Source organism: Apodemus sylvaticus, chromosome X (genome assembly GCF_947179515.1).
Source record: "Apodemus sylvaticus chromosome X, mApoSyl1.1, whole genome shotgun sequence".
Taxonomy (NCBI): Eukaryota; Metazoa; Chordata; class Mammalia; order Rodentia; family Muridae; genus Apodemus; species Apodemus sylvaticus.
In genome coordinates, this window is record NC_067495.1 from 115,045,045 (window position 1) to 115,061,852 (window position 16,808).

Genomic DNA, 16,808 nt, shown 5'->3' on the forward strand with positions numbered 1-16,808 from the left:
TTTTCTTCCATAATTTTATTGAAGATATTTGCTGGCCCTTTAAGTTGTAAATCTTCACTCTCATCTATGCCTATAATCCTTAGGTTTGGTCTTCTCATTGTGTCCTGGATTTCCTGGATATTTTGGGTTACAAGCTTTTTGCATTTTGCATTTTCTTTAACTGTTGAGTCCATGGTTTCTATGGAATCTTCAGCATCTAAGATTCTTTCTTCTATCTCTTGTATTCTGTTGTTGATATTTGCATCTCTGTCCCCTGATTTCTTCCCAAGGCTTTCTATCTCCAAAGTTGTCTCCCTTTGAGTTTTCTTAGTTGTTTCTACTTCTGATTTTAGATCCTGGATGGTTTTGCTTAGCTCCTTCCCTTGCTTGTTTGTGCTTTCCTGTAATTCTTTAAGAGATTTTTGTGTTTCCTCTTTCATGACCTCAGCCTGTTGACCAAAGTTCTCCTGTATTTCTTTAAGAGATTTTTGTGTTTCCTCTTTCATGACCTCAGCCTGTTGACCAAAGTTCTCCTGTATTTCTTTAAGTGTTTTTTGCATTTCCTCCTTGTTGGCTTTTGTATTCTCCTGGATTTCTTTCAATGATTTTTGTGTTTCCCTTGCAAGGGCTTTTAACTTTTGATCCATTTTCTCACGAATTTCTTTAAGTATGTCCTTCATGTGTTCCTGTACCAGCATCATGACCAGTGATTTTAAATCCAGATCTTGTTTTACTGGTGTGATGGGGTATCCAGGACATGTTGGTAGAGGAGAATTGGGTTCAGATGTTGCCATATTGCCTTGATTTCTGTTAGTGACGTTCCTGCGTTTGCCTTTTGCCATCTAGTTCTCACTGGTGTTAGTTTGTCTTGTCAGTGCTGGACTCACCAGTGCAAGCTGCCCCTTCCCAGTTGGCCTCTGGTGCACAGCTTACCTCCTGCACTGCTTGTTGACAGGGTGCTGCTGCCCAGGCTGTTCAGATCCCAAAGCAGGCACCCGAAGGCTCCCGCTGGGGCCCGCTGGATTCACTGGAGCACACTGACTTCTCCCAGCTGGCTGCCCGGAAGCACAGCTAGCCTCTTGCAGGACTTGGAGATGTGGTGCTGCCGCCCAGGCTGATCTGGATCCGGAAACGGAGAGAGTAGAGCTGAGGGCTTCCGCCTGAGGCCTTGCCCCAGATTGTGTCTGTGGACCAGATGGAGCCTGTGTGCACCCCCAGGGAGTGCCGAGGGTGTATGCTGCTGTGACCTCCCCTGTGTTCTGCTCACTCCGCTGGGCAGCCGATCCGCCAACCGGGCTGGCACACACAAGGTTAGCCTGGCCGCCCAGTCCCTGAGTCCAGGCAAAAGCCTGGGAGGCCAAGGTCCGAGCGAAGTTCCCCTAGGGCTATGACTGTTAATTGGGTCCGCCAGGTGACTAGGATGGTGGGCATGTGCGCTCGCACTCCCTGAAAGCGCTGGGAGAGTCTGCTGTGCTAACAACCTCCTGGGTGGGTTGACTCACAGATGGCCCACCCAGCTGCCCAGTTCTTGAGGTCAGTCCTGTGCCTTTTGGGGCCTAGACCCCCGCTTTGTTAGCCTCAGGCTATTCCTGTTACAGGTCTGCCCGCCAGAGCTCTCTGTTGTCCTGCAGGCAAAATGGCGGTGCGCGCGCATGCCTGGGCAAAAAACCTCCTGGCTGGGTCGGCACCCCGATGGCCCCCCGACCAGCTCAGGGCCTGGGTGCAGGCCAACGCCCGTCGGGCTCAGACCACCGCGGTGTTGGCCTCAGATTATGTTTGTGTACCTCAGTCTCTCCGATACCTGGAGTCTGAAAACAAGATGGATGCACCTCTCCTGACTGGTGGGAGGCCGAGTTCTGAAGTGGCTTCCGTGCAGGAAAGGCGCTGCACAACTGCAGCTGCTTGCCGCCCGGCTGGTCAGCGAAGGTCAGTGGCCGTGGGCGCAGGGCCTAACTGGACCCTGTGTCGCCTTGGTTCCACTGCTGATGGCCCTTCAGCTGGACCAGCCACTGCTGCACTGCTGCCGCCGCTGCTGCCGCCCCTGAATTTCTTTAAGTATGTCCTTCATGTGTTCCTGTAGGAGCATCATGACCAGTGATTTTAAATCCAAATTTTGTTTTTCTGGTGTGTTGATGTATCCAGGACTTGCTATGGTTGGAGAATTAGGTTCAGATGCTGCCATAATTCCTTGGTTTCTGTTAGTAACGTTCCTACATTTGCCTTTAGCCATCTAGTTCTCCCAGGTGTTAGATGATCTTATTGTCACTGGCTGGTGCTTCAACCTACTGTGGATCTTTAAGGTTATTTCTGCAGCACTGTATGACTAGGTTTCCTCTGGCACAGATTACTGATATGCTGCTTTCCTCATTTGTGGCTTTGGAGCCCTGCTTAGTCTTGCCTCAAGCAATGTTATACTTAGATTGTCAAGGTCAATCAGGTGTTCTCTGTCTGCTCTATTATGCAGCAAATATGGTGTGGTGGGGGTCACTCCCTGTGTTGATTCTCACCTAGGACACAGGTTCCGCGATGGACTGGCTTGCAGATGAACTGACTATGTGCTCAGTTCCTGAGTGCAGGCAGATCCCTGGAGATTTGCACCCCCAGAGATCTAAAGCTCAGGGTGATCCAGTACCTAGTGAAGCTTTTCTGTCCCGGCTAGGAGCGAATATGGCCACAGGGAATCTCTTCCTCTGCTGTTCTATGGGCAGGAAACAGGTCCCACTCCCCGCGGGCTGGCAGACAAACTGCCTATGTGCTCAGTTCCTTGGTGCAGGCAGACCCCTGGTGGTTTGCACCACCTGAGATCTAAAGCTCAGGGTGATACAGTACCTAGTGACCATTTTCTGTTCTGGCAGGCAGCGAATATGGGCGTGGGGCTTCTCTCCTTCTGCAGCTCTCTGGGAAGGACACAGGTCCCACTCCCTGTAGCCTGGCAGACAAACCACCTATGTGCTCAGTTCCTGAGTGCAGGCAGACCCCTGGTGGTTTGCACCACCAGAGATCTAAAGCTCAGGGTGATGCAGTACCTAGTGACCCTTTTCTGTACCGGCAGGCAGCAAATATGGCTGCAGGGCTTCTCTCCTTCTGCAGATCACTTCTGGCTATTATAAATAAGACTGCTATGAACATAGTGGCGCATGTTTCGTTAATACATTTTGGAGAATCTTATGGGTACATGCCCAAGAGGGGTATAGCTGAGTCCTCTGGTAGAGACTGCCTCACCTGGGGATCCCCCACATGTATGAATACCAAACCTAGACATTATTGTGGATGCCAACAAGTGTTTGCTGACAGAAGATATAGCTGTCTCCTGAGAGGCTCTGCCAATGCCCGACAATTGCAAAAGTAGGTGCTCACAGCCATCCATTGGACTGAGTATAGGGTCCCCAATGGAGGAGCTATTGAAAGGACCCAAGGAGCTGAAGGGGTTTGCTGCCCCATAGGAGGAACAACAATATGAACCATTGAGTTTCCCTAGAGTGCCCAGGGACTAAACCACCAACCAAAGAGTACACATGGAAGGACCCATGGCTCCATCTGCATATGTAGCAGAGGAAAGCCTTGTTGGATATCTATGAGAAGAGAGGCCTTTGGTCCTATGAAGGCTCATTGCCCCAGTGCAGGGGATTGCCAGGTCAGGGAAGTATGAATGGGGGTGTTGGTGAGCAGAGGTATGGTGGATGGGATAGGGGATTTTCAGAGGTGAAACAAGGATAGGGGATATAATTTGGCATGTAAATAAAGAAAATATCTAATTTTTTAAAAAGTTAGATTCCAGAGAAGCAAATAACTTTATTAAAAATAGGTTAGAAAGCTAAGCAGATAGTTTTCAGCTGAGGAAACGCAAATGGCCAAGGAGCTCCTAAAGAAATTTTCAACATTCTTAGTGGTCACATAAAGGCAAATCAAAACAATGCAGAGATTCCACATTACACCATCCAGAATGGCTAAGATGAAAAACTCAGGTGACAGCAGATACTGGCAAGGATGTGAAGAAAGGGGAATACTCCTCCACTGCTGGTGGGATTGCACTCTGGAAATCAGTCTGGAGGTTTTTCAGAAAATTGGACATAGTACTACCTGAGGACTAAGCTATACAACCTCTGGGTATATTCCCAAAAGATGATCCAACATGTAATAATGACACATGCTCCATTATGTTCATTGCAGCCATATTTATAATAGCTCAAAGCTGGAAAGAACCAGATGTCCCTCAACAGAGAAATGGAAACAGAAAATGTGACATGTTTACACAATGGAGGAGATGGAGATTTTCAGAGGGTCATGAAATTGAATAGAGGCATACAGCAATGGTGTATGGAGAAGTTGGGTAGCAAGCAGAAAGGCCCATATAACAAGAAAGCAAGAGCCTCTCAGGTTCCCATTGGGGTGGCATTAGCTGAAACACCCCACTAAGGGGAGAGAACCTGTCAAGACCATATCCAGAGGATGGGCAATGTTGAGGGATGGGACCACCCACAGATCTCCAAAATTTTAATTCAGAGTTGCTAGCATCTAAAGGAAAACAGGGAGAGAGTGGAGAAAGAGACTGAAGGAAAGGCCATCCAGCGACTGTCCCACATTGGGATCCATTCCATATGCAGACACCAAACCCAGACACTATTGATGATGCACGGAAGTGCTTGCTAACAGATGCTTGTCTTCCCAGAGGCACTGCCAGATCCTGACCAATACAGGTTTGGGTGCTTGCAGCCATCCATCAGACAAGCACAGGGACCGCAATAGAGGAGTTAGGGGAAGGACTGAAAGAGCTGAAGGTTCCTTATCTGGCATCAATGGAAGGGGAGGCCCTTGGCCCCGTGAGGCTTGATGCCCCAGTGTAGGGGAATGCTAGGACAGTGAGGCAGGAATGTGTAGGTGTGGATGAGCACCCTCATAGAATCAGGGTAAGAGGGGAGGGAATAGGGGAGTTGGGAGATGCAATAGGTATTTTGCAGGGGGAAAACCAGCAAAGGGGATGACATTTTATATACAAATGAATAAAATATCCAATTAAAACAACAAACTGACACAAGAAAGATTCTGTCTCCATTTTGGGGCCAGGTTTAAACATTTTAACTCCAGTCTGCTTGTCATCATGTTGGTTTATTTCCTTCTGTGTCCACATCATAGCAACACACTTTGTAGAACAGTGCTACTCTCTCTCTCTCTCTCTCTCTCTCTCTCTCTCTCTCTCTCTCTCTCTCTCTCCTTACACTCTTCCTCTCCCTCTCCTTTTCCCCCTCTCTTGACAATACTGAAAAGGACAGTTGTCACAACATCAGCACAAAGAGCAGAAGCCAGCAAGGGTTTCAGATATCCTATATTTAAGTGGGAGCAATTCCAACTGGATTTACATTTCTATTACTATGACCATGGTTATTATTATTATATTTTTTCTTTTTTTCTTTTCTATATTCTTTGTATACATTCCAAATGATTTTCCCCTTTCCCAGTTTCCTCCTCCCCATATGTCCCAGAAGCCTTCTTCTCTCTACCCATTCTCCAAAAACCAGACACTCTCTAATAGAAAAGAAACTGGGGAAAACCCTTGAGGACATGGACAAAAGGGAAAAGTTCCTGAACAGAACACCAATAGCTTATGCACTAAGATCAAGAATTGACAAATGGGATCTCATAACATTACAATGTTTCTGTAAAGCAAAAGACACTGTTAGGTGCTTTGTGTGCTTTTAGTTTTAATAAAGTTTCTTTTACGAAAGAGGGTGCCCTTGCATTTGGGGCATAGATGTTCAGGATTGACAGTTCTTCTTTTTGTATTTTTCCTTTGACCAGCGAGAATTGTCCCTCAATGTCCCTTTTGATGACTTTGGGTTGAAAGTCAATTTTAATTTTGCCTAAAGCACTATACAGATTCAATGCAATACCCATCAAAATCCCAACTCAATTCTTCACAGAGTTAGAAAGAGCAATTATCAAATTCATCTGGAACAACAAAAAACCCAGGATAGCTAAAACTATTCTCAGCAACAAAAGAAAATCTGGGGGAATCAGTATCAATGACCTCAAGCAATACTACAGAGCAATAGTGTTAAAAACTGCATGGTATTGGTACAGTGACAGGCAGGAGGATCAATGGAACAGGATTGAAGATCCAGAAATGAACCCACACACCTATGGCCACTTGATCCTCGACAAAGAGGCTGAAAACATCCAATGGAAAAAAGATAGCCTTTTCAACAAATGGTGCTGGTTCAACTGGAGGTCAGCATGCAGAAGAATGTGAATTGATCCATCCTTGTCTCCTTGTACTAAGCTCAAATCCAAATGGATCAAGGACCTCCACATAAAGCCAGACACTCTGAAGCTAATAGAAAAGAAACTTGGCAAGACCCTTGAGGACATCGGTACAGGGAGAAAGTTTCTGAACAGAACACCAATAGCGTATGCTCTAAGAGCAAGAATTGACAAATGGGACCTCATAAAATTACAAAGTTTCTGTAAGGCAAAGGACACCATCAAGAGGACAAATCGGCAACCAACAAATTGGGAAAAGATCTTCACCAATCCTACATCAGATAGAGGGCTAATATCCAATATATATAAAGAACTCAAGAAGTTAGACTCCAGAAAACCAAACAACCCTATTAAAAAATGGGGTATAGAGTTAAACAAAGAATTCTCACCTGAAGAACTTCGGATAGCGGAGAAGCATCTTAAAAAATGCTCAACTTCATTAGTCATTAGGGAAATGCAAATCAAAACAACCCTAAGATTTCATCTTACACCAGTCAGAATGGCTAAGATTAAAAATTCAGGAGACAGCAGGTGTTGGAGAGGGTGTGGAGGAAGAGGAACACTCTTCCACTGCTGGTGGGGTTGCAAATTGGTACAACCACTCTGGAAATCAGTCTGGCGGTTCCTCCGAAAACTGGGCACCTCACTTCCAGAAGATCCTGCTATACCACTCCTGGGCATATACCCAGAAGACTCCCCACCATGTAATAAGGATACATGTTCTACTATGTTCATAGCAGCCCTATTTATAATTGCCAGATGCTGGAAAGAACCCAGGTATCCCTCAACAGAAGAGTGGATGCAAAAAATGTGGTATATCTACACAATGGAGTACTATTCAACCATTAGAAACAATGAATTCATGAAATTCTTAGGCAAATGGATGGAGCTAGAGAATATCATACTAAGTGAGGTAACCCAGACTCAAAAGGTGAATCATGGTATGCACTCACAATTAAGTGGATATTAACCTAGAAAACTGGAATACCCAAAACATAATCCACACATCAAATGAGGTACAAGAAGAAAGGAGGAGTGGCCCCTGGTTCTGGAAAGACTCAGTGAAACAGTACTCAGCAAAACCAGAACGGGGAAGTGGGAAGGGGTGGGTGGGAGGACAGGGGAAGAGAAGGTGGCTTATGGGACTTTCGGGGAGTGGGGGGGGGCTAGAAAAGGGGAAGTCATTTGAAATGTAAATAAATTATATCGAATAAAAAAAAAGAAAAAAAATAGAAAATACATGCATGTATCAGAGACACCAGCACAGTTTCCAGTGGCAGGTAGGCTCTTAGAAATCAATCATATCCCCAGTGCTATCTCAGAATACTTACCTCAATATATAAACTTGTACATCAGTATAAACTTTGGAATTCAGCCTGCTGTCATGCAGCAACACAGATCATCACAGTCAACAGTGTCTTCCTAGGAAAGAGAAACTATGGATACCATTACGTTTCCTTGGTTGTGCATACAGCACTGACATCAACTTGGTGTCTGGCTGCAGGTCATATCAGAGCCTTGAAAACAGTTTGCAATAGCAGCCATACACCACTTACCTCATTGTGATCTTGGGCAGCAGTTCTGACAATGAACTTCACACTTGACACCTCTGGCCACAGTGATCATAGACATCTTCAAGCTCTTCAGAAACAACACTGAGTGGATCTCAGAGTGGTTTCAAATGGTACAATGATGAGTAAAAGCAATATATTTATCTTAGCAAATACAACAATTGATATCACAATTTGGCCCAAAGTGTCAATAGTGATCATTAAAATTCTGGTTGTCTGTAGCATCATGGATCTTGAATATACTGTGGTGTCTATTGCCAGAAAGTATTAGAACATCATTATTGTTTCAGAGGGCAGGGAGTAACATGAACAGAAATCGCATCTGTAGTGTCAAGATGGATCTTTGACTTCAAAATTATTCCATCTATGAGTATAATTCTCATAAAGAACATTCTCACATGTGACAGAAAAATGCATCACTGAATCAGTTTAGATTCCAATGACAGTTGGAATCACTCATATTTTGTGGTTCCCAGTGGTAAGGACTATTACTGATAACATTGCTATTTGTGGCATAAAGTGTTTAGACATAAAATGGTGTCTCTTCCCATGATTCCTATTAATCAACTCATGGTTCACAGCAGGAGCTACATGCATGCATCTGGGACATCAACAGAGTTTCCTATGGCAGGTAGGAGCTCAGATGTCAATGTGATCTCCATTTTCACCTCAGAAAACGTACCTAAATATAATGTCCCGTGTCAGTATGATCCTTAAAATTCAGCATGTCCTTGAGCAGCGGCTCAGATCATAGCCATGACCAGGGTCTCCTACAGCAATAGAAACAATGTTATCAATCATGATAACTAGTTAAGCCATAAAGCACTCCTATCAACACAGTTTCAGGTTTCAAGAATCATCACAGGCTTCATATGTGTCTCTAGTAGCAGCACACAACACTTCCCTTATTATGACCTTAGGCAGCAGTACTGACCATGAACTTTACAATAGACTCTTCTGGCTAAAGGATCACAGACTACCCAGAACTCTTCAAATATAATACTATCTATGGATTACAACATGTTTAACAGTTGCATTAGGAGATAAGTGATGACAATACATTTAATATTTGGTGTCTCAGATGTAGTAAACTGGTCCAAAGTGGCAGTAGACTTCACTCAGGACCTGGTTACATGTAGTAGCGTGGATTTAGGATATACCATCTTGCTTGTTGGCATGAAGCATCAGGGGCATCAAGATACCCCTGATGACCATGTACAGAATCCTTTTCTCTAGTAGCAGGATGTATCCTTGATATAAAAAAATGCTGCATCCGATAACACACTTCTCATTAATGACAAGATCTCATTGAGCCGAAAAATGGATAATGGTTATCAGTATAGATTCCACTGGCAGTTGGAGACACTCATATTTATGTTGCCACATAAGGAAGCAGGGTTCACTGAAATTATCTGGCATATCAACAGAGTTTCCTGTGGCAGGTAGGAGCTCAGATATCAATGTGATCTCCAGTGTCAACTCAGAAAACATACTTCAATATTATGTTCAGTGCCAGAATGAACCTTAAAATTCAGCACGATCCCAAGCAGCTGCACAGATCATAGCCATGACCAGGGTCTCCTACAGCAACAGAAACAATGGAATCCATCATGTTTCAGGCTGCTGGAGGCCTGAAGTATTATGGACAAACAAGTGTATCTGTTGTCATTATGTGACCTCAATATAACATAGAATACTATACTCAACATGATATGAGGGAACAGTATGATCTAAAACTTCACCTTATATTCTGATGGCCTCAGTGATCTTAAAAATTAACAGTCTTATCAGAAGCATAATGGATTATGGGTTTAAACATGGCCACAAGAGGTTGCATGAATAATGGTGATCATCAGAGTTTCTGCAGGCACTTTGAATAGTTGACATTTACATAGTCCACAGTGGTCGCAGGGATCACCAACCTCAAGGTGGCTAATGACAGCATGTAAGTTGGGTAATACCATAGAGTCTATTACCACTTATATATCAATGACATTAACATAGATTAAAAGGGCAGAAAATTTTGGTCATAAACCCCTTCTCTAGTGGCAGGATTCATCCTTGACAGAACAGGTTAGAGGTACATGATGTGGCTGATAGCAGGCATGAAATGCATGCATCAGGAGCATCAACAGAATTTTTTTGTGGAAGATAGAATCTCAGACATCAATCTGACCTACTGTGTCAGCTCAGAACATTCAACACAACATGGACTCCAGCATCACCATGGACTTTAGAATTCAGCAGATTCTCAAGCAGTAACAGAGATCATAGCCTTCACCAGGTTCTCCATCAGGAATAGGAACAATGGAGTCCACTATGATTGCTCATCTCAGCATGCAGCACTGACATCAACATATTCTCAAGTTGCAATTAGGATCACATGCTTAAAACTCATCTCCAGTAGCAGCAAACATCACTTTCCTCATTATGAACTTAGGCAGCAATACTTATCCTGAACCTCACAATAGATTACCATGGTTGATTTATCATAGACATCATTGAGCTTTTCAATGACCACACAGACTATGGCTGTCAAAATGGTTGTCAGTGATAGCATGGATCAGTAATATCAATTTATTTCCCTTTGTAGTTGGGAACACAGATGTCATCCATCTGGTCCAACCTGGGAGGAGGAATGACTCCAGATCAGTTTGTGTATGGCAGCAGGGATCTGTGATATATCATTGCCAGGAGGTCCAAGGGACATCAAAATACTTTCAGAGGGTTTCATGTAGTGAAACCTCTTTTTTACTTGCCAGATGCATTGTTACATCAAATTGCTTATGAGTGACAAGACACTTCTGAGATTTTCTGCACAAGCATATATAACAAAGAACAGTCATGAATTCCATTGGAAGTTAATGAAAGTCATATTAGTGTGGGCACAAGAGTCAGCAGGTATCACTCTCATATCGTCTGCTAGACGCTTTAAGTAACATGGACCTGTATGACACACACTCACACATACTCTCTCTCTCTCTCTCTCTCTCTCTCTCTCTCTCTCTCTCTGACACTCTCTCTCTCTCTCTCTCTCTCTCTCTCTATATATATATATATATATATATATATATATATATATATATATATATATATATATATATATATATCTTCAACATAGCATAAGTCACAACATGTAACTAAATATGACCCAAGACAGCATTATTGACTGAAGTTCACTCTAGATTCTGATAGTCTCAGGGATTCTTAATATTCACAGTATTTTCAGGAGTAACACTGACTATGGATTTTACCTTGGCTACTAGAGGCTGGATGTGTTATTCACATTATCCAAGTTTCTACAGCCCATTTACACTAGTGACATCAACATGGTTCCCAGTGGCAGCTGGGATCACTGCCAATAAGATTGCCATTGTCTACAATGATTTCTGACAATACCATGTTGTCTGTTGCCCGGTATATATTAGTAACATCAGTATTGATTCAGAGGGCAGAAGAAATTATGATCATAAAACACTTCTTCAGTGACAGGATAGATCATTGACATCTCTCCCACTTCTGGTGCCAGTAAGGATATTTTTTATTTCATGGATGATAGTGGGTGCTATATGAATGCATCAGGGACACCAACACATCATCAATCTGATCTCCAGTGCCATATAAGCACATTTACCTCAATATGTCCTCAAGTGTCAGTATTTACCTCAGAATTCAGCATGTTCTCTAGAAGCCGCATATCATAGACATCATATCATAGATAATATAGACAGAGATCATAGACATCACCAGGGTTTTCATCAGCAATAGGAATGATGGACTCCATCATGATTTTTGGTTGCAGCATACTGAACTGACCTCAACCTAGCTTTAGGTTGCAGATATGATCACTGGCACCAAACATGTCTCCAGCAGCAGCACACAGCACTTATTTCATTATGTCCTTAGGCACTAGTACTGACAATGAACTTAACAACATATTATTCCTGTTAAGTCCTCACAGACATCACAGACTCCTCAAAGACACTGACTGTGGATCTCAACATGGTTTACCAGTAGATGCACAGATGAGCGGCATCAATAAATTTACCTTGTCAGTTGGGATCCCTGATATCATCAATTTGTTCCAAATTATTCTAAATCAGTATCATCAAGTGTTAGTAGGGATCACTTACTACCTGGTTGCCTATGGGAGTAGGAATCTGAAATACACCATGGTATCTGTTGCCAGAGATATCAAGAGAGTTTCAGAGAGCAGGTACAACATTGTAAAGAAACTTCTCTAATGGCAGTTTGTTTCATGATATCAAAATGATTACAGAGTTCATGATACTTAACATAAATTTGACAGAAGCATTGATAACTGGCATCAATAATGATTTGATTGGCACATGGAGACAGTGTTATTAATGTGGTCCCATGAGGCAGCAGGGATCACTGACATGGCTGCTGGAGACCTAAAGTATATATGACACACAACAGTATGCAGCTTTCTAATTACAGTTGTGATAACAGAAGAAGCAACTAAAACTAAAATTAGTCATTGCCTATGTTGTTTTTCTAAACTAGATGTTTCAAATAAGTTTAAGACTAATATTGTAACTGACTATTACAGTAAGTCATTTTGAGATGTTTTGTTAATAATTTAATATTAGTCATATTACAAAGATTCCTTATGACCCTCAAGGACAAGATATTGTAGAACATGCCCATAGAACTTTAAAACTATATTTTTATAAATAAAAGAGTGTGAATCATATCTCTGTATACAAAATAAATTTAAACTTTCAGTACCAAGATACTCTCTGAGTATGGGGAAGAGGGCATGTTTGTGTTTTTTCTACAGGATGTCAAAGGAGTGTGCTATCTGCCAAAGTGGTTAACAAGAGATGCTGATCATTGAAAACAGCAGCGGTCCTCACCACCTTTTAGTGCCTCCTACAAATGCTGACGCTACAGACATCTGCAGACTCAACATCCCCCTTTGCATGGTAATTTTATTTAGCTGAAAATTGGACACATTATGGACAGGTTAAAGGGGAGATATTGGCTACTGCTGATTGCCCCCCTTCAGGGTGTCAAAAGGCCATATATTTAAATTTTACAGATTTCAAGTGTAGATGAGGTAGAGCATAGCCTGCCCTTTGTTTTCTTTATGCCCAGTCCTATTTCTCATGTTCTACCAACTGGATATAAGAGAATGCAGGATGTCTCTGGGGTCCCTGCAACATACATTTACCCCTCCCTTTGAAAAAACAAAATTTTATCAGCCAATACTGTTATAATCGAGATAAGTTCTTTAAGTCATCCATAGGATATACCATTGTTGTCTGGAACCCTTGGGATAGCTGCTGGACTTCTCCTGTAAAAAGAGTCATGCATATGAGCAGGAAAGAAAGTCTTCTTTGTAGCAAGATTTATATCTGGCACTCTCTTGTTCAAGTACAATCTGCAGTCTAATCTCATATTTTAAAAACAGAACAAGAACTTAATAGTCAGCTCTCTATCTCTCCTTCTACTCATTCTTTTCTTGGATTTCCCTCTTGAGGGAAGGGCTGATGTTGGCCAAGCAATGTTTCAGGATTGGGAAAGCTCTCCTCATGCTTTTTGTATGATATTTTGGGCCATCTGCCCTTTGTAACAGTCCCCTCATCTTTTGCATTAAATTCTACAACAGTAAAATCAATAAAGACCTCTCCTATTCCTGGGGTTGAACTCTATGGTCATTTTCCAAAATTCCTTTTTGTTATTCAGACTCGGGAAAAGGAAGATGCACTATTTCTCAGACTCCATTTTCTGATATTTTTGCCCCAAGAGGATATCTTATTTGGTGCATTGACACCCTCACTAAATACTTGTCAAAAATATAGATCCTTCTATGTTGTGCCTCCCTGTTACCTTGATTCCTCAACTAGATTTTCTTACCCCTGCAGAAAATTTTATGTCTTCTGAACATTTCAGAAGAGAGAAATGTGCATTATTTTTGCCCTTTGTAGTAGGTCTTTTCCAGACTACCTCTGTGGTGGCTGCTGGATTGGCAGGTGGATCATTGGGACATTCTATTATAGTCACCAATAAGTTAGCTGAACAATTTCACTTAGCTATAGAGGCTTCTGCTCAATCTCTGGCTTCCCTGCAAAGGCCAAAATCCTCACTAGCCCAAGTTACTTTGCAGAATTGCCATGCCTTAGACATTCTCACAGCTGAGAAGGGTGGAACCTGCCTTTTTCTTAAGGAAGAATGCTGCTATTATGCTAATGAATCTGTCCTGATAGAATTACAGGTGCACAAACACCATAAGCTGAGTAAGGATCTACAGAGATAGAAGTTTTCTAGAGCTGCCACTTATTGGTGGGAATCCTCCATGTTTTCCCTCCTGATGTCCCTTGTTGGGCCCTTGCTTTGTGTGCTTTTGATAGCTATTTTAGGACACTTTATTTTAAATCGATTGATAGGATTCATTAGACAGCATATTGACTCTGTGACATTCAAACCCATACAAGTACATTATCAACAACTCGATTTAGCTGACAGAGGCCTGGTTAAGCCATGCTTTGACATCGCCCCCACATGGGATGCATAGCAAATCAGAACTATGCACACTGGTTCAACACAGTGTGAACTCAGTGTGGTCACCTGCAAGGGGTGTAGAGTAAGGCATCACAGTGGGAGGATACAATTGTCTGATTCTGAGATCCTCGTGAAGCACACCCAATCTGCATAAGTGTTGGTGTCAGTCGTTGGAACATTCTATATTATGTGGGGATCTCCCACCATGATAGACTCTGCCCCTCCTCTCCAAAAGACACCACGTGCAAACTAAGATGTGGGAAGAACAACCCTCTGTTCCCCATGAGATGGATCGGGTTCCTGCTTTCACTCTTTTTTGGTTAATGCCCATTCTTGCATCAATGAGACCTATAGATGTTCTCTCTCACACCGGCCTCACAGAAACTAAATAAATAGGGAGGAGATGCCAGGAGCCAAACTGTCTTTACTTTTTGTTTAGGGTTTATTGAAGATAGGCTTGGGTTTTGACTTTTCCTCATCTACAGACCTTGGAGAAATCGAGGGGTCACTGTGCCCTCCCAGAAGAAGAAAATATCTTGCAGATGCCAGAGATTCACCTTGGCTGAGTTCCCAGACTATGTTCAGAATCCCCCTTGCTCACTTCTTCCCCTGCCTGTATAAGTTCCCTGAGAAAATACAGTTTATGGGCTCTTGAGCAGTTAATTTGTCTTGACCTCGTTCTTCACGTCTCCTTCTCTGTTTCTCAGCCCTTCACTTCTATGGTCCCCTGCTGAAAATCCCCGCGGTCTAGGGCATGACATCACTATCACTTCAGGTGGCAATAAGGAGCTTGCACATTATATATAGTCAACATCAGCGACTATATTCATGTATCAGTAACACCAACAGAATTTCTAGTGGCAGAATCTCAGACATCAATCTGATCTCTGTTGTTGAGTACACTTGTCTCAATATGAGCAAGCACTTCATTATGGAGCTTTGAATTCATCAGGTTCTCAAGAGAAGCAACACAGATCATAGTCATCACCAGGGTCTCCACTAGTCATAGGAATAATGGTCTCCATTGTGATTGCTTGTCACTGACATCAAAATAGCTTCATGTTTCTACTAGAATAACAGGCATCAATAGTTTTTACATGTTTGATACTGGGAGGCTAAACACATGTATGAGGAACATCATCTGATTTTCCTCATGTTTTCCAGATATTAATCTGATCTCCAGTACCATCTAAGAATACTTATCTCAAAATTAACTTGGGCATCTGTGTGGACCTTGAGTTTTATCGTGTTCTCAAGCAGTAACACAGATCATAGCCACCACCAGGATTTCCATTAGCAATAGAAATAATGAACTCCATCATAATTGCTGGTCACAGCATAAATCCCTGTTATCAACACAGCTTCTAGTTACAGGTAGGATCATAAGCATCAAAATACATTGCATGTTTAACCTCAGGAGATACATGCATGCATCTGAGACAACAGAACTTCCTGTGGTGGGTAAGATCTCAGACATCAATTTTAACTCCAGTGCTGGCTAAAAACATTTAAGTCAATATGACCTTGTAACTTGGAATTAAGCAGTTTCTCCAGAAGCAAAACAGTTCATAGCCATTACCAGGATCTCCATCAGTAATAGGAACATCATGTAGTGGATTGTATCATGCTTGCTGATCACAGAATACAATAATTATATCAACATAGCTTCCGCATGCAGATGTGATCCCTGACATCAAAGGGCCTCCACTAAGAGTACAAAGCTCTCCTGTCATTATAAACTTAGGCAGCATTACTGACAATGATCTTTACAATAGACATTTCTGGCCAGGGGATCTCAGATGCCAAGGAGCCCTTCAAAGGCAAGACTTGCTGCTACACCATTTCTCCTACAAATACACACAAAAAATATCAACATGGTTACCAATGGTGTCATGGAAGAATGACATTAATATATATTTCCCTTGGCAGTTTGGATCATTGATATCATTAATTAGTCCAAAGTGGGAGCAAGATTCACCACTGACATGGTTGCTTATGAGTTGGAATATAAATTGGAATCTGTTGCCAGGACTAATTTGGGACATCAAGATAGTTTCAGAGGCAGGGTGTATCATGACATCAAACTTATTAAAGCTGACAAGAAACTTACCATAAATTGAGCAGAATGGGTAACAGAAATCAGTAACAATTCCACTGGAAAATTGAGAACTCATATCAAAGTTGTCCCTAATGGCAGCAGGTATTACTGGCATGGCTACTGGGGGCCTGAAGTATCATGGACATAACCCAGTGTTTGGTGCCACAGTAGATATTCTTTCAACATAACATATGTCAGAAAATGTAATTCAAAATGACCATAGGCAGCACTATTGAACTTGAAATTCACCTTAATCTGAGAGTCTCAGGGACCCTTAAAATTAACAATATCTTCAGAAGGAACCTAGACTATAGAATTCAAGAAACTACAGGTGCAGGACAGATGGTACACATCATTCAAGTTTCTGTAGGCAC